Genomic DNA, 18,376 nt, shown 5'->3' on the forward strand with positions numbered 1-18,376 from the left:
CAATGTGAAAAATTGTCTGCAATTCTTTTTCTGTTGCTTGGCTTAAGTTTTATTTTTTTTTGTTTTCAGATTTTGAACTATTTGAATTTATTTATTCCATTGCTATAACTTTAGTGGTTACCCTTATAATTTCCACATGCGTAATTTGACTTAAAATCTAAAACAATTTATCTCTTCCTCCTGAATAATAAAAGGTTTTCAGAATTTTTCATTCCAATCATATTCTATTTTACATATTATTATTGTCTGGTATTTTATTTCCACTTGTGTTTTACCTTCAAAGTAGTCAGCATTACTTTTATTATTTTACAGAGTCAGTGATTATTTAAATATTCTTATATTTACCAATTTCTTTTCGTCACATTGCTTCTTGCTTCTCATTCCTTCCTTCTACTCTCAGTGCTTTAATTCCTTTAAAGTGTGTCCTTCTCTTACCTATTACAGAATGAAATTCAAACTCTGTGGCTTAGCACCAAGACCCTCTATTGTCTGCTCTTCCCTATCTCTCATTTCTTTTGCTTCTCCCAGGACAGGATGTTAATGCCACTGTTTGTAGATGACCACACCCCATGTTACCCATTTTCTTTATTTTTGAAACTGCTACCTGGCCAAATGCTCAGTACTGTTAACTACACTAGTAGTTGCAGTAGGTGAACTACACTCCATTTAGGCAGGGATTTTGTTTTGTTCATTGCTGTATTTCTAGTGCTTGGAACAGAACCTGGCATGTAGTAACTATGTGTTGAATAAATGATTAAAGGATTGAATCAATAAACGTAAATACAGGAAAAAAAATAAAGTGTGTCCTTGAGTAATTTTTTTCAATGAGAATGAATAACTAGTAAATTCTTTCAAGATTATTGTTAAATGTCTTCATTTTACCTTTGCCCTTAAATTATAGTTTAGTTGGGTATACTAGATTGTCAACTGTTTTCTTGAAAAATATTTTCCTTTTTTCTTCTATTCTCCATTGTTGCCACTGTGAAGTCTGTTGCAAATCTAACCTAATTATCTACCTTTGTAAATAATGCTTTTTTCTCCCTGTTAGTGTTTCAGGTTTTCTTTTCTGTTCTGTCTTTAGTGTTATGCAGTTTAATTATGATGTGTCCAAGTGTAGATTTAGTTATTTATTTACTTAGTCTTCCTTGGATCTAAGTTAACCACAAAATTCAAGGTTGAGCTGATTATTAACCTGCTCTACAGAAGTCCAATTAAAACACTGACATAGGGCTTCCCTGGTGGTGCAGTGGTTGGGAGTCTGCCTGCGGATGCAGGGGACACGGGTTCGTGCCCCGGTCTGGGAAGATCCCACATGCCACGTAGCGGCTAGGCCCGTGAGCCATGGCCACTGAGCCTGCGCATCCGGAGCTTGTGCTCCGCGACGGGAGAGGCCACAACCGTGATAGGCCCGCGTACCGCGAAAAAAAAAAACCACTGACATGTGAAGAGGTAGTTTAATGAATGTACTATCAAGTCATTCCTCTCTGGAATATTGTCTATTTAGACCTCATTAGCTTTCCACACTGCAAAATTATGTGAATTAAGTTACATGCTGGTTACATGCTTTTGGATGTTATCAAGGTTCAACATTATCCATATATATATAATGTTTTTGTACTGTCTATAAATCAGAGTTGAAAACAATATATATAAAACTAAGAGGTTAACAGTTCCAAACTTCTCTACCTCAACCCTCAGATATTAATCATTCTCTCCTTCCATCCTGGCTCTGAGAAACAGAAGAATCTTTCCCTTTCCAAGGTTCACCCACCTTTTCTTCCACTATCTCTGACACTTGGCTCAGTAATTATACCTTCACTCCAAGCTCATTTAAGTCTTTTCCATTCCACCCACTCATTTTTTTGCAGGTAAAGAAATTTCAAGTTTCACACTTTCTAAAAAATAAAAACTTTCCCTTATTCTTTCTTGTCCCTCCAGCTAATAACCTCTATTTGTCACCCTCACAGCCAAACTTCAAAAAGGAGGGAGAGCTCTCTTATACCCCCCCCACCCACACCCCCACCCCCATACACACCAATGTCATCCTGGCTCTGCCGCAATTAAGCTTCTTCTAGCACCACTCACTGAAACCTCTCCAGGCAAAACTACTAATAACTTCCTGACCTCTAAAGCCAAAGGAGTTTTTTTGTAACCAATCCTATTTGGATGCTCTAAGCCTTTGGACATCTTTGCCTGATTTGTCATTATTGACTTTAGGATTATCACTCTCTCAGAATTCTTCTCTGGCTTTTCAGATTCCTCCTCCTTGGATTACTTTTCATACTGTACCACTATTCCTCTACTCCTCTTTAAATGGAGGAGAACTATGGGGTATTCCTGGTCCTCTTCTCATACCCATTTCCATGTCTTCAGCTAGTACTTATAAAGTGAAGACTCTGAAATGTCTCTCTCTAACCCTTGCCTCCATCTTGAGCACAGACCTAATTTCTAGTAGCATGTTTGACATATTCAGCTGACTGCCCGATAGCACCTCAAACTCACTGTGTCCAAGTCCTTTTCTTTTTCTTTCAAACTTTCTCTTTCTCTTATATTCCCTATTTTGATAAGTACCACTGTCATTCACTGTTCACATTTAAAACAGAGTAATTCTCTAGTCTGGTGCTATCCAGAACATTGTGTGATGATGGAAGTACTCTGTGTCTATGCTGTCCAATATGGTAATACTAACCACTTGTAGCTACAGAGCACTTGAAATGTGGCTAGTATGACTGAGGAAATGAATTTTTACTGCATTTAATGTTGATTGATTTAAACAGCCATGTGTGGCTGTCCTATTGGAAAGCACAGCTCTAGCCCTTCATCTCACCTAAATTACGTTTGCCATCAGGACACATAGATTCTATCCCTTAAATTTACCTTGAAAAGATCCTTCTCAAAGCAATCCCTCTTTTCTATCTCCACCACTACCATTTGAAAACATCAACCTGATTATGTCTTTTCCCTGTCCCAAATGTCTTCACTAACCTCACTTTTTTTTTTTTTTTGCGGTACGCAGGCCTCTCACTGTTGTGGCCTCTCCTATTGTGGAGCGCAGGCTCCGGACATGCAGGCTCAGTGGCCATGGCTCACGGGCCCAGCCGCCCTGCGGTATGTGGGATCTTCCCGGACCGGGGCATGAACCCGTGTTCCCTGCATTGGCAGGTGGACTCTCAACCACTGTGCCACCAGGGATGCTCAACCTCACATTTTATATTTTATATAAGATAATATCTGAACTTCTAGTTGTAGCCTATAAAGACTTCCATGATCTGGTCCCCCAGCCACTCTCATCCACACCACTCTCCCAGCACCCTCTATAACAAGCATACTCAGCTCTTTGCTCTTTCCTTACAAGCCCAGTAATACTTCCAAGCTTGTTTACACTCTGTACTTCTACATAGTTTATACTCTCTCTCACTCTCTCTCTCAGTTCCATGGATTTTTACCTAAACTAAAGGGACCAGATCAAATGCCACCTCCTTCCTATATTTGTTTGTATATCTGTTTCTTTTTCCTCCAGAGTAAGGACAATGTTCTATGGAACATTTTCACTCTCATATGTGAATGAGTGAGTGAATGAATAATAAAATTTCAAACAAGTCCTTCTATAATTAAAGGCCAAAAGTGTATCACCTGAAAAACTTGATTGCTTCCTTTTTTCAGATAGCTGAAATTACAAACCTATAACTTTTTCTTATCTCTATAAGTCATCTATTTTCATATGTATGAAAACAGAGCTTTCTTTATTTTTCCTAACTGAATTTAGGCAAATAACATCACATCTCTAGATTTATCACTTATTATCCCTGTAACACAATCCCTCTAAGTCCCAACTTTCCCATCTGAAAAATGGGGATAATTGTGTGGAAGCAGGAAATGGTGGAAAAGGGAAAGAAAGAGAGAGAGAGAGAGAGAGAGAGAAGGAGGGAGGGAAGAAGGAAGGAAGGAAGGAAGAGAGAGAGAGAGGTGGGGAGTGAGGGAAAAAGGAAGCATGCAGTAAATCCTCAGATGGAGGTATTGATACTTTTCCAGGCCTCCCCAGGTGATCCTGGGAATACACAGACGCCAATGATACTACTGATTTAGAGTGAAGTTTCACCAGATCTAAGAAGCATCCCACTTTTTAATTCCATCTGTGAAGAAAGGTGTGTTGTAGGTCAATTCCCAGATAACCCTGGGTGTTCGATCAGAACTTGGGTCTGAGACATACCTGAAAACCAATTCCCCAATCTATGCCTGACTACACTTTTACATGGATGGTTCTAATTCTGAATTTGGTCTGCAGACCCTAAATATAAATTCATTTCTCTACAATAGTAGTCTATAACTGATAGGATTTTCATGAGGATTCAATGAGATCTTAATGTGCTAATACTTTCAAAGTGTTTAGCACAGCGCCTCACCCACAATAAGGGCTCAAACGTAATAGTTATGATTATTATTTGTGGGATTCAATAATTTCGCATGTTCTGAAACTGCAATAATTTTGAGTGCCAAATCATAAATTTCTTCTGCTCAAGTGCTGGGAAGTCAGACTGGAAAGGAACTAGTAGCTAAAATATGTATATGCACAGCACTCATCAAGGTTGTATTTTTGTTCGTGTGATTATTTGATTCATATCTGTCTCCCTCACTAGACTGTATTCTCCAATTACAATTGAGCCTTGTCAATTTTTGGTTGTCCTTGGATCCCCAGCACTTAACAAAGGGCCTGGCACATGGGAAGCACTTGATAAATATTTGCTGAAATAAGTTGTTCAATTATTTGAAAACATTCCAGGTACTACGCTAGAAATTTGGGAGACAAAATGTCTCAGAGAAAGTCTTCTGCCATCAATGAACTCTAATCTAGTCAACAAGTCCCTAAATCAAACCGATGCTTATAATGGAGCAAAGTACGTGTTATGAGAATTGTTCACATGGAGGGCTGTGGGAAAATATAAGAGGGGCATCTAACCAGTCAGGAAATGGGGAGTTAGGAAAAGGTTTCAAGAGGATGTGACAGTTAAGATAATCTCATAATATTCAAGAAAAAGACAAAGAGCAGTCCAAGGAGAGCAAGAAGCATAGAAATGAGAAAGAGGAAAGGCAAGTTTTTCTGTTTAATTGGAGAAGGATCTGCAAGAAAAGAGTGGCAAGAAACAAGAAGGAGAAGTAGGGAGAAATGAGAACATGTGTTGTGAACCATGTTAAGGATTTTGAATTTAATTATGAAGGCAATCTGGAGACACTGGAGGATTTGAAACAGAGAGAGATGGTAACTTGAAAAATGAGTGGACTGGGCTAGGTCTCTAAAGTATCTTCTGGTTGTAGAAATCTGTGATTCAGAATTTTTTTTTTTTTTTTTTTGCGGTACGCGGGCCTCTCACTGTCGTGGCCTCTCCCGTTGCGGAGCACAGGCTCTGGACGCGCAGGCCCAGCGGCCATGGCTCACAGGCCTAGCCGCCCCGCGGCATGTGGGATCTTCCCGGACCGGGGCACGAACCTGTGTCCCCTGCATCGGCAGGCGGACTCTCAACCACTGCACCACCAGGGAAGCCCAATTCATAAATTTTGAATGCTAAATTTAATACTCAAATACAGTAACTGTATGTATTAGGATAGACTAAACTTCTGTAACAAGCAGACTCAAAATGTACGGACAGCAGAGGTTCATTACATGCTCAGATGGCAGCCGAGGGCAGGTGCTTTGAGTACCTTGCGGAGGAAAGATAGGATCTGCTCCTAACAGTCATTCTAGGCTAACAAAACTCTGCCATATTCAATGCATGGCTTCCAAGCTCACGCTGGTCTTCACATCACCATTTCATCCTTTGTGAATGGGTTATGGCATGAGAAGTACCCTATAGGAGGCTTTATGAGTCAGGTCTGGAACTGGCACAGATCACTTCCATTCAGTAGGACTCACTGGCTAGAACCAAATCACGTGGCCACTCTAACTGCAAAGAAGGCTGGGAATTGTAGTCTAGCTGTTTGCTAAGGCAGTCTTTACCACACTATTCTAGCTTAGAATTTGGGGTACATTTGTGTTCCCTTTCCCCTAGATGGTTTTATTTTCTATTTTAATCATCTTAGAGTTTGTGTATTTCATTATAAGATAGCTCAAATTCATTTAAAAAAATGCATAGTGAAAACTATAAATAAAGCAAAAATCATATAGTTGGTGAATGTCAACAAGACTGTATGGTATTTTACAGTTCATAAAGGCCTTTCACACTCTTTAGTTTGCTTTTTTAAAGCAACCCTTTGATATAAGCAGGAAATGTTACCACCATTGTTTAAAATATAAGCATGACTCAGAGAAATAAATGACTTACCTGAGGTTGTCCAATTTCACTCATTCTAACAGTTATTTACATGTAGGAAATAGTTAATTGTCCTTGAAATCCATCTAAAAATGTAAAAGTATTTTTTTCAAATATTTTTAAGAACTATCAAAAATAAAGGACATATTCATCCAGAGCTCATGTTGAGGTCTATTTTGAAACACTTAGATTCACATAAATCAGCAAAGCTCACCTCAACCACACATACAGAAAGGACATAGAAACATAACCACTTGTAACAATACTGCAAACAGACGCCATCTGTGAGCTAGCTATCTTCATGCTATAGAAAAAAAAAAGTTTGCAAAAGAGACAGAGAGAGAAGGCACTTGAAGCATAGATTCTGGCACTTACTGTGTTAAGGGTTTTAGATGGTGTGTATTAGTTTCCTAGGGCTGCCATAACAAAGTACCACAAAATGAATGGCTGAAAAAACAAAAATGTATTGTCCCGCAGTTCTGGAGGCTAGAAGTTTGAGATCAAGGTGTCAGCAGGACCACACGCCCTCCAAAGGTGCTAGAGAAGGATCTGTTCCAGGCCTCTCTCCTAACTTCTGCTAGTTCTTTGGCTTTTAGTAGCATAACTCCAATTTTCACAGAACTGTGAGACCATAAATTTCTCATTTGCTCCCCTTTGACTTGGATTTAGTCAATGAGACAAAGGCTTACATATTAAGGAATTAACAACCTACAAGAAAATGAAGAGAGCTTTCCTAAGCCCAAGAAGGAGTTGGAAAATGAGGCAACAGAAAGAAGCCAACAAAAAAATTCCAAATGCTCAGGCCATGTAAGGTTTGCCCTTCAGAACATTTTACCAGCATTTGGCCTGCTGTCCCCCACCAAGCCTCCTCTGGAAAGTGAACAACGTGTCAACCTCCCACATCTATGTAAGTTTCCCACTTGTCTCCCCTGAGCAATATTCTTCCCATGAAGTCATGTACAGCTCCTATCGTTATTCCAGATGACTTTTCCATCCTTCTGACACCTAGCTTGTATGTATTTAAAGGATGGGCCCATGAAAACTAAACCAAACAAAAGATATAGTACAAAGACCTCGGCTGTTCTACAGAAAAACACTTCTGCAGTTCTTCTTTCCTTTTCCCAGTCCAACCCAACTTTCCCACCCAAACTTTTCTAATACCACCTCCCCCCGCCAAAAAAAAAGGCGAATAGACAGTAAAACATCCTCACTATTCACCAGTGGACGGGGAAGGTATTCTTCCTTTAAAGCTCATGCCCAGTGCCTGGCACACCGAACACCCTGTTGTTTCATCTTTCTGACTGCCTTCATCACACTTGCCAGGCTAACCTCTGTGGACGGCAAGACTTAACAGTTAGAGGAGATGGGGGTTGAAGAACAAGGAGGAAGAGGAAGAGGAGAGGGAGTTGAGAAAGGGGGAAGGAGGGGGAGAAGGAGAAACAAAAAACCAAAAAGAAACAAAAATCTTTTTCAAAGAAGAACACCATCTTCAGAGAAAACGTCTGATAGGACTTGCACCTTAAACTTCCACCCACCTACTCACCACTCCAGGATTCTTTTCCCCAAATTTAACCTGAGATGGAATCACCTCTAGTCCAGGCTGAGGCAAGTTTGGCAGCTTCAAGGGTTGAATGGTGAAAATTTAGTAACAATCTGCCTTTCTCTGCAAATTGCTAAGGCAACGGTGTTCCTTAGCCAATTCAAAAATCAAGTGATGCCCAAATAAACTACAGCACATTCTTGTCTAGGCCTTTTACCCAGTAGCCAAAGCAAGGTGCGGCCAGAGGCTGCTGGTCTTGCCTGAGTCTCCTGCTGAAACAGTCCTACCATGAGATTGGCATTCTGGGGTGGTTTCTTCTAGAAAGGGATGGGAGTTGGGGCAAAAAATTGTATGGTTATAGGGTAAAGGGAAGAGGAGGAAGACAAGAAGAAAGTAACTTTGTACAACGTGGTGCTCCCATGAATGTGGTCATAACAGGTCAAATTGGGCATCAGATTTACAGGATTATCATACCCAGATGAGAACAGGCTGAATTCATTATTAATCTGCAAAGAAGATCTTCCCTGTGGTTTTTATTTCAATTCTCTTCCTACTCCCTCCCTTTGGTTGAATGGTACCATGAATAAATTGTATTCACCCCAAATATAATTAGGGTATAATTAGCCTCTCTCTCAGCTTCCACAGTCTATCACAAGTCTTGTCAATGAGAGCTCCTAGATAGCTATCTTTCAGACACATCTGTTTTTCTGCATAGCCACTGCCCCTAGTATAGCTCAAGTCATCACCATCTCCTCTGTCTGGATTAATATGGCAATGGATTCTTATCTCTCCCTCTCCCCCCACACATACCCTTCTCTTTCCAATCTATCCTGTAATCAGGATGATGTTTCTTAAATGCAAACATAAACATGTCACTCCACTGCTTAAAACTCTTCATGGCTCCCTGCTTTTATCCTAAAGTTGGAACTTTCATCATGACTTTCAAGACCCTGCCTCCACGGCTTCTGCCCTACTCTCTAGCTTCTCCTCTTTTTCCTCCACGTGCTCTATGCTCCATCCATACCAAACTCCTTGAGGTTCCTCTAATGCACCCTGTTTCTCCCCTGTGCCCCTCCTTGCCTCCCACCCACCCTTTAAGTTCTCTTCTGGCCTCTTGAGATCTTCCCATCCTCCTCTCCTTCTTCTCCTTCCCCACTCTTCCTCCTCTTCCTCCTTCTCCTCTTCTTTCTCCTCCTCTTCCTTCTTATTTTCATCATTTGCTAACTCCTACTTACCCTATAGTCTTCAATTGTGATTTCACTTCATCTGTAAAAATTTATTTGTCCCTGTGCCTTGCAAATCTGTGTTAAGTGCTCTTCCCATAAGCTTTCTCAGAACTGTCACTTTCTCCTTCGATAGAGTACAACATTCTATATTATAATTGCTTGGTCACTCATCTCTCTCCTATCCTCCCCACCTGCCCCCAACCCAGGACTACATACCCCCAAGATCAAGGAGCATGTCTGTTTTGCTCACCATGACCCTAGCACCACACAGAGAGCACATTATAAGTGATTCAATCAGTCAGTCAATTAAAATATTCCATGCTGCAGTGGTGGAGGTAAGAAAAGTCTTTGGCTCATGCATTGCTTCCCAAGTCTTCCTATTTAATCCTTGTGGTTATACTTTGGCAGAAGGCAAATGCATTGCCTTTTCTGCCTTTCACTGCATAAAAAGCAACTGTGGGATAAAAGATGAACACCACCAACAAAAACACTTACTTCCCTACTCAGATAATTTTTTAACAAGTTATGGAGGCTTGATCCTTGCTTTAGACTCTTCTCAAGCTGAAATTGTTAGTGATAAAAGATCACAGTTCGTTGGACCAGAATTCCTGAATCCTCAAACTCCTTCCATAACCACAGCCATCCCTAGAGGTTCAGGACCAACTTACCCATTAGACCCAGCAGTAACCCCATGCCTAGGGTCCACAATAGGTTTAGAAGCTCATGAAAATGTTTTAATTTATTTTAGAAACAGAAGGAAAATAAACTTATAGGTCAAAAAAGTATCTTAAAATATAATATTTATCTTTATACCAACATAAAACATAATTTTCAATACTTTTTATGGAGGAAGGGGGTAAATTAAATCAACAGTGCCAAATACCCATGAAAATCACAACTTTAGTCCTGCTAAGTGCCTAGAAAATTATATGTGCACAGACGACAAGGCTAAGGAATCAAAATCATCTCACTATCTTGGAGCCTTGATGGAGCCCTTAGTCTTGGTGAGAAGGTTGAATCCTATGGAAGATTCAAGGATTGCTCCTGTGCCTCTGACCTGTATGATGAGCCAACTGAGGTTTCTCTCACCCTTTTTCTTAGGTTTTTACAGGGACTATAGGCAATCCACCAAAGGAAACTAGAATATGTTGCCCCCAAATATGCCTCTTTAACACAAAAATTCTTTTTTCAAAATGTGAAAAGTATTTAGCAAGAATAAAATGCACCTAAGGGCAACATTAAAAACAAAGTAAACTAAATTCACAGAAAATATGGGCAAGCCTGTCTTTTTTTTTTTTTAATAAATTGTTTTTGAATTTTATTTATTTTTTTATACAGCAGGTTCTTATTAGTTATCCATTTTATACGTATTAGTGTATATATGTCAATCCCAATCTCCCAATTCATCACACCAACACCAACACCCCTGTCACTTTCTCCCCCTGGTGTCCAAACGTTTGTTCTCTACATCTGTGTCTCTATTTCTGCCCTGCAAACTGGTTCATCTGTACCATTTTTCTAGGTTCCACATATATGCGTTAATATACGATATGTGTTTTTCTCTTTCTGACTTACTTCACTCTGTATGGCAGTCTCTAGATTCATCCACATCTCTACAAATAACCCAATTTCATTCCTTTTTATGGCTGAGTAATATTCCATTGTATATATGTACCACATCTTCTTTATCCATTCGTCTGTCAATGGGCATTTAGGTTGCTTCCATGACCTGGCTATTGTAAATAGTGCTGCAATGAACATTGGGGTGCATGTGTCTTTTTGAATTATGGTTTTCTCTGGGTATATGATGGGCAAGCCTGTCTTGACTCCCTCTTGACCCTTCTAGGCAAATGAGAACTTCCTGGGTAACAGTAAGAGCAGGCAGAGCAATCCACACAGCAAATGGCTCCAGTCCAAGCCAATTTACACAGGTCACAATTTCCTAGTCCAGTGCTTTTTCTGGGCTATGATGGAAGAGATAATGTAGATATGCAACCACATGATTTACTACCTAGCCCGCCTTCAACCAGAGTCAGGAAAGAAACATTGCTATGTGCAGTGCTATACCCAGAAGCTTTCAAGCTCAGGGATACTTAATTTTTTTTTTTAATTGAAATCCTTTCCCTTTCATGACCTCGTCTTTGCCTTTAGCAAACTCCTCCCCTAACTTTCCCAGAAGTAGGAGGTGACTTGAACACATATTTCTCTATCTCCAATTCTTACTTCACTCACCCTATGATATTGCTAGCATGGGAAGGGGGCCCTGTTGCCAGGGCAACCAGTAGTGCATAAGTTCAGTCTCAGTTGGATCCTCTATTCTAACTGATCAAATTCCAACTATGCTCTTGACTCATCTCAATTTTATAGACATAAGAAGGTAAAATATTTCATAATTCCTCTGACATGTTTCATCTATATCTTCATAAGATCCTGCTGACCTGTCTCTTCTCCTGAATTCATTAACTTAACTCATTTATTTCTACTAACCAGAGATGATATTCAAAGTATTTAAAGCAGACATGGCATGAAAAATACATCAGAATGGATGTATTCACCAAATCAGAATGTATACTAGCTGTAAACAGGAACTGAACCAGAGCATACTAGCCACCAACTGGTCCAGTCTATAACTAAACTTGATACCTTTCCTTCCTGCTATCAAATAGACTTCTCCTCTGACCAGTTACTGTATACTTAATGTCCTAATTGTCCACCATCACATACAACTGAATAAGAATTTGATGTGAAATTCATCCGTGACTTTTTTTTTTTTTGCGTTACGCGGGCCTCTCACTGTTGTGGCCTCTCCCGTTGCGGAGCACAGGCTCCGGACGCGCAGGCTCAGCAGCCATGGCCATCTGTGACTTTTATGTCAATTCATAGTTATGATAATTTAAAAAAATTAGTTTAGATATTCCCTTCATAGGAAGAAAGATATTGTGTTAGAAGGTGGAGAAGGATTTTAAAGGCACTGTATGTAGGAAGGAGAAGTAGGATTTCAGAAAGTACATAATCACTTCCTAATTGAGGTAGGAGTGGTCCCATATAGCAGTCAGCAGTGTTGTTCCTGAAATGCTCCAGTTCCCCCTTCCAGGTATGTGGTACAATTGCACTTCTCAGACCCATTCTGCTTGGGTAGGGCCAAATAACTAGTTCTAACCAAAGAGTTGTGGGCAGACATGATGTATGTCACTTCCAGGAAGAATGCTGAATTACTGCTGAGACCCCAAAGAGCAACTAGCAACCTTCCACATTCTAGCTGCTATTTCAACTTTGATCCCAGAGGGAGGGTGACTTGCATTAGAGACCTCCAGCTGACTCACAATGAAAATGTAGTGTGAGTAAAAAATAACCTTTGTAGTCTTAGACCATTAAAATTTTTGGCTTTGCTTGTTACTGAGACATACTTTAAGCTATCCTGACTGATATATTTTACTTTTAAGATCTTATCATTAGAGGCTCCTGTTTAGTGCCTTCATTCTGAGACACCTACTTCAATAGTTTTTAACGTCCATAAACTCCCTCATATTGTAAACAAAATTTAGGAAGCTCGTGAAGAACGTCCAGGGTGTTCATTAAATTCTCCAGAACATGTGTGTGTGTTGTTTAAGAAACCTTTCCCTACATCAAGATCGTAAACTTATTGAACGGAAAATGAGGAGTGCTAAGTTCCAGCTGAGCGTGGTACTTCACTGGTTTGGAAGTCTCAGATATGTAAACAAATCTAAATTTCATAAACAAAGCAGTGAACTTTTAAATATGAGTCATGATGTCTATAAATTGGCAAAGAAATTAAGAAGGCATTTTTTTGTTTTGTTTTGTTTTGTTTTGCAGTACGCGGGCCTCTCACCGCTGTGGCCTCTCCCATTGCGGAGCAACAGGCTCCGGACGCGCAGGCTCAGCGGCCACGGCTCACGGGCACAGCCGCTCCGTGGCATGTGGGATCTTCCCGGACCGGGGCACGAACCCGTGTCCCCTGCATCGGCAGGCGGACTCTCAACCACTGCGCCACCAGGGAAGCCCTTAAGAAGGCATTTTAATGATTCTTTCAATATTCAAGCTTTGAATGAAAATGAAGAATGACCATGAAATAGCTGTAATTCTTCAATATAGTACAAAACAGCAAACACAAACAATAGCTAATTAAAGTAGTGCTAATGATTATGGTTATCCTGCCTTTCATTTGCTAATAGTATTTCACATTTCAAAAAGATTATTTTGAGTCCTAAAATATTTGTGTACTAAAGCATTCTTTTTCTTGGGCTGAAGGAAGCAATTTAATGTTGACAGAAATTGGTTTGAGAAGAGTATGCAATTTAAATTACTGACTCTGAAAAGTAATGGTTGGTTGTTTTCTAAGAGAGCTGACACGAAGGAGAAAGGCCTGAGTGTTAAAAATAAAAACATATTTGGGACCAAAAAAAAAAAGGGGATCTTAAACTTATTATCCTATGCTATCTTCTAGGAATTTTAAAGATTGCTTACACTCTTTATATGCAATGATGATCAAACTCAGATACATCTTATTCCACTCTCAAGGTTTCTATGTGAAACAGTATGAAGCTGGCAAATCTGTGTGAAGACTCTTCAATAACCACAACTTTTCTCCTCAGGTGGACCCAGTGCTTGAAATCAGAAGCACATCACTCCATGAGTTCACACACATTACTACCTGGCCATTACCCTGAGGTGACCTAGGCAACCTGGACAACAACCTCTCCAGGCTACGGGCCTGGGGCAAGACCTAAAAACACCCTCCGAACCTAACTGGAAAATACAGAACACTCTGTCATAGCATGTGAAGGGTACCACCCTTCAATCACAGCAGGGTAGTGCTGTGATTATAAAATATAAGCTTATAAAAAGCTTATAAAATATAAGCTTCCTTGTATTTTCAAACACGTAAGGGAGTCATTGTGTACATGGAGAAAGCTTTCATCTGGAGAAGTTTATTAAAATGTAAATGTTCAGAGATCCATCTAGAAGAAGTAGAATCAGGTAAGTTATAAAATATGTAAATATTGCTTCACTGCAAGATTGGTTACTAAAATCTGCACTCTGTAAATGTACAACCAGGCTGATATTTGGACCAACTGGGTCACAAGCAGTCAGCCAACAGAATGGAGAAATCTCCTGACCACTTGGAATCTACAAAGAAAATTGTCTGTTGACATAACTAAGCTGTAGCAGTATCTGATTTTGCATTCTGTAGGCAACAGATACCAGATAAAAATCTGAATTTATTCATGATTAGACTACTAATAACACCATTATAAATATTACAAAAATGTCCAACAGCAAAGGAGCATTAGAACAGAGGAAGACAGGGGGAAAGATCATGTTCCTGCTATGGTCAAAAACCTGTTCCGTATTTCCAGAATAAAAGCCTAGATCTTTACAGTGGCCTACACCGCCCCCCGGCCATCTGGCCCACTTTACCACTCTGAGCTCCCCTCCCCTCCTTTCTGCTCCAGGCACTCACCTCCTCACTGTTCTTCAAATATGCCAAGCATGCTCCTGCCTCAGGGCCTTTGCAAAGAGCGCTCCTGCTGTCTGGAAGCCTCTTCCTCAAGGTGTACACAGGGTTGCTCCCTCATCGTCAAGTTTTCGCTCTAAAGTCACCTTCTCAAGGAGACCTACCCTAAAAACATAAACCACATAATTTGTTACAGTTAGCGTTTACCACATAATTTGTTAGTTAGTGTTTATTGTCCATCTCCCTCTGCTAGAGCCAAGGTCAAAGACGGGGACTTTTTCCAGCTGGTTCACAGATTATTCCTAATCACCTAGTACAGGGCCTGATACATAGAAAATACTGGATGATATACTGTTGAATAATTGAAAAAGCAAATTTAATTTAACCATATAAAAAGATCAAAGTGAGTAATCTGGAAGGAAAAATTCAAGAAATATTGATGTGATTTAATACTTTTTTCAAGTGACAGAAAAATTAAGTACATCTGATTAACACTTCAACAGGAGAAAGGTGCTTTTCTAAACTGACATCAGAGAACTTCAGAAAGAGATGGTATATATCGAGAGAGGTTATCTACATTAGCTTTTGAATATATTTAACTTAATCTGACTTAAAAATAATTGCATTATAGATTACTTTAGCACCTCAATATGTGTTAAAATTATAATTAGAATCTCCTTTTTAAAGAAATAATCATGATTCTTTTATAATGCTGTATTTTACTTGCAAGGTTTTCACTTAGGGACTCACTAGCTGCAGAATTAGTGAAAAAGTCTTGCCCGTCACTTGACATTTCCTCTTCATATCCCCAGATGTTGGGATCTTTCTATGACAGATCAATTTAGGAAGTGCAAAATCACCACATTTAGTTAAGAAGGATACACATAAGCATGATGGAGGCTGATTTTGCAGAGCTGAAAAGGTCCTCAACCTTTAAGAACCTATTTAACCACACTGCTCCAAAGAAGCTTTCGGATACTACAGTTAAATGTTGAGCTCCCCTCTGTGTCTGGGAAAAGCCATACAACAATTTCTAGAAAAGCAGACTGGTGGTTGGAAGGCTTCAGTAATAAGAAACAATTTTCTTATTACTGTACTTCCTCTTCCCTGCTTTAGAAGGAGTTCTTTCTCTGCCTGGAGAGAACAAAACTATCATTCGGCAGGCTCAACTACAGCATGCAGAGAAAGGGCTGCCCAAATCCAAAGAAAGCTATACAAGAGTGGTTATTCACGGGCTTCCCTGGTGGCGCAGTGGTTGAGAGTCCGCCTGTCGATGCAGTGGACACGGGTTCGTGCCCCAGTCTGGGAAGATCCCACATGCCGCGGAGCGGCTAGGGCCGTGAGCCATGGCCGCTGAGCCTGCGTGTCTGGAGCCTGTGCTCCGCAACGGGAGAGGCCACAACAGTGAGAGGTCCCCGTACCGCAAAGAAAAAAAGAGTGGTTATTCAGGGACTTCCCTGAAGGTGCGGTGGTTAAGGATCCACCTGCCAATGCTGGATACACGGGTTCGATCCCTGGTCTGGGAAGATACCACACACTGCAGAGCAACAAAGCCCATGAGCCACAACTACTGAGCCTGTGCTCTGGAGCCCGCGAGCCACAACTATTGAGCCCACGTGCCACAACTACTGAAGCCTGCGCGCCTAGAGCCTGTGCTCTGCAACAAGAGAAGCCACCACAATGAGAAGCCCGTGCACTGCAACAAAGAGTAGCCCCCACTCACGGCAACTAGAGAAAGACCGCACGCAGCAACGAAGACCCAACGCAGCCAAAAGTAAATGAATGAATGAATTAAAAAAAAAAAACGAATGGTTATTCATATCCCGTGTGTATAAGCTTGCTTCATGAGGGAAAGAACTATGTCTTCTGTATCCCTGTACCTTATGTATACGTGGTTGGCTTTCAGTAAATGGTTGTTGAATGAATGAATGGTTCAAAAACAAAAGAACTAATAACTGTTCCCTAGGTTCAAAGTGGGACTACAGCTAAGTGCTGAGCACCTATTTCTTATCATTCTAAGCACATATATTTTACTTTTTTCTGTCTTTTTTTCATTATTAAACCCCATAAATGTTTCTTGAATTATTTTCTGAACTGCTTACTTTTATCTTTTCGCATAACTTAATTCTTTTATCTTTTCATTCATCCAACAAATATTTGTTCACCCTGAGCCCAACTTCCTACTTCAGAGATAATGAAAGAGTAAATGCCTTGGAAACAGACATATGGACCTATACTTATTCCATCAATCTCTTAAGTGTCTTCGAGCAAGCTGCCTAACCTCTCCCAGCCTCAGCAACTACATATGTTATCTAGAATCATACCCATTGAAGTAGATTGTTTGAGGGCCAATTGAGATCATATAGGTATATAGTAGGCAATTGATAAGTGTTCATTGTCTTCCATGCTTCCATTTCCTACTAAAAGGTGGGAAATTTAATGACTGATGAGCAAATCCCATTTAAGCTCCCAGAAATTAGAAAAGGTCAGCCTGAGAGATTTCTTCCAATGGCACAGACTATGCTATATATCATTGAGACTCCACTTTGTTTCCCTCTGTGAACACAGAAAGACTTCAGTTCTCAGACCACCTTTTAGTCAGTGGGTTATGTGGCCATTAGAATGTAGCAAAAGTGACATTCACCCACCTCCAGATGTAGTGCCTAAAAAAATCTTCCAGGCCTGGCCCCTAACTGAAGCCCAGATGCAGAGAATCCAAGGGAGGACTCCAATACCTTACATGATATAGAGGCATGGAAAAGAAGGAACCTAGGGCTCTAAATTACTGCATGGACTAGACCCTTCACCCCTAATGAACTGCAAAAATGTATGACATGTAAACTGCTCAGTGTAGGAGTTGTTTTGTTTTTACAGCAGTTAGCCTATCTTGAATAATTCATCACACAAACCACCACTCAGTCCTAGAACTGAAAACCTGGAAACAGATTAATAGTTTATCAGTTCTCTCACTAAATTTGAGAGCTGAGACTGGGTCTTAACTTCTTGGTACCCTACTCGACACTTAGCACAATGCCCTAAATAAATCAGTTGCTTATTATCTATGTGTGAATTAAGTACTGCCACAAGATAGGATTAAATATACTTATATATTTACACTTACACATATACGTATTTTAAATAAAGTCCACCCTGCACACTGTAGCTATTTTAATTTAAAATATAAAGCTTATTTCCTGAAATCATTCCAGTTTAGGAAACAATCAAGATATGATGACAATTAAAATGGCAATTAGAATATACCCCTGTTTCTCCAGGTCACTTATAAGAGGAGGGCTAGCATAGGAAGGAGGAAGTTATAGGGACAATCAAGTGAATAGGTAAGAATCTTAGTTGTGTTTGAATAGTAAGCTCTGAGATTTCAAATCCCTAACACTTCCCTGTCTCACTGAGTCCTGGAGGGGTCAGGGGTCATTTTCTCCTTGGATTATAGTCTCCAACCAATTCTGTTACTGCTACTGTTACTTCCATTCTTTCTTCCAGCAGCCTTGCTTGTACCACTGCTGGCCCACTTTTTAACAAATTCTCATATCTCACCTTTGATGAATTTCTCTTTCCACCACACAAGCATCCACCTGCAAGTGTACAAGTATTTGTTTGACAACTAAAGTACAGATTGCTAGTTCAATTTTTATGGTCCCCTCCCTGATGGAACGTGGGACACATTCCCCCATAGCTACACTGGAGAATGTTTTTTAACTGACATTCTCAAAAACATTTCTCCCCCATAACAATCAAACCGTATCCCAAGTTTTAGGCCCAGTTGTCAGCTATCTTCAGGTGAATTTCCTACCTAGAGGTGATATTTTCA

At 40.2% G+C, this 18,376-nt stretch overlaps 1 protein-coding gene across 11 annotated transcripts in view; it reads right to left on the minus strand.

Moving 5' to 3' along the window:
• COX18 (cytochrome c oxidase assembly factor COX18) overlaps positions 1–18,376 on the minus strand; it is an 85,414-nt gene that overhangs the window by 16,704 nt on the left and 50,334 nt on the right. For all 11 annotated transcript variants that reach the window (XM_060299463.1, XM_060299461.1, XM_060299460.1 and 8 more), the window contains one exon: positions 14,554–14,712. The gene's annotated coding sequence lies outside the window, so the exon portion shown is untranslated. The remainder of the gene's footprint in view (positions 1–14,553; positions 14,713–18,376) is intronic.

The sequence above is a fragment of the Globicephala melas genome, chromosome 5 (genome assembly GCF_963455315.2).
Source record: "Globicephala melas chromosome 5, mGloMel1.2, whole genome shotgun sequence".
Taxonomy (NCBI): Eukaryota; Metazoa; Chordata; class Mammalia; order Artiodactyla; family Delphinidae; genus Globicephala; species Globicephala melas.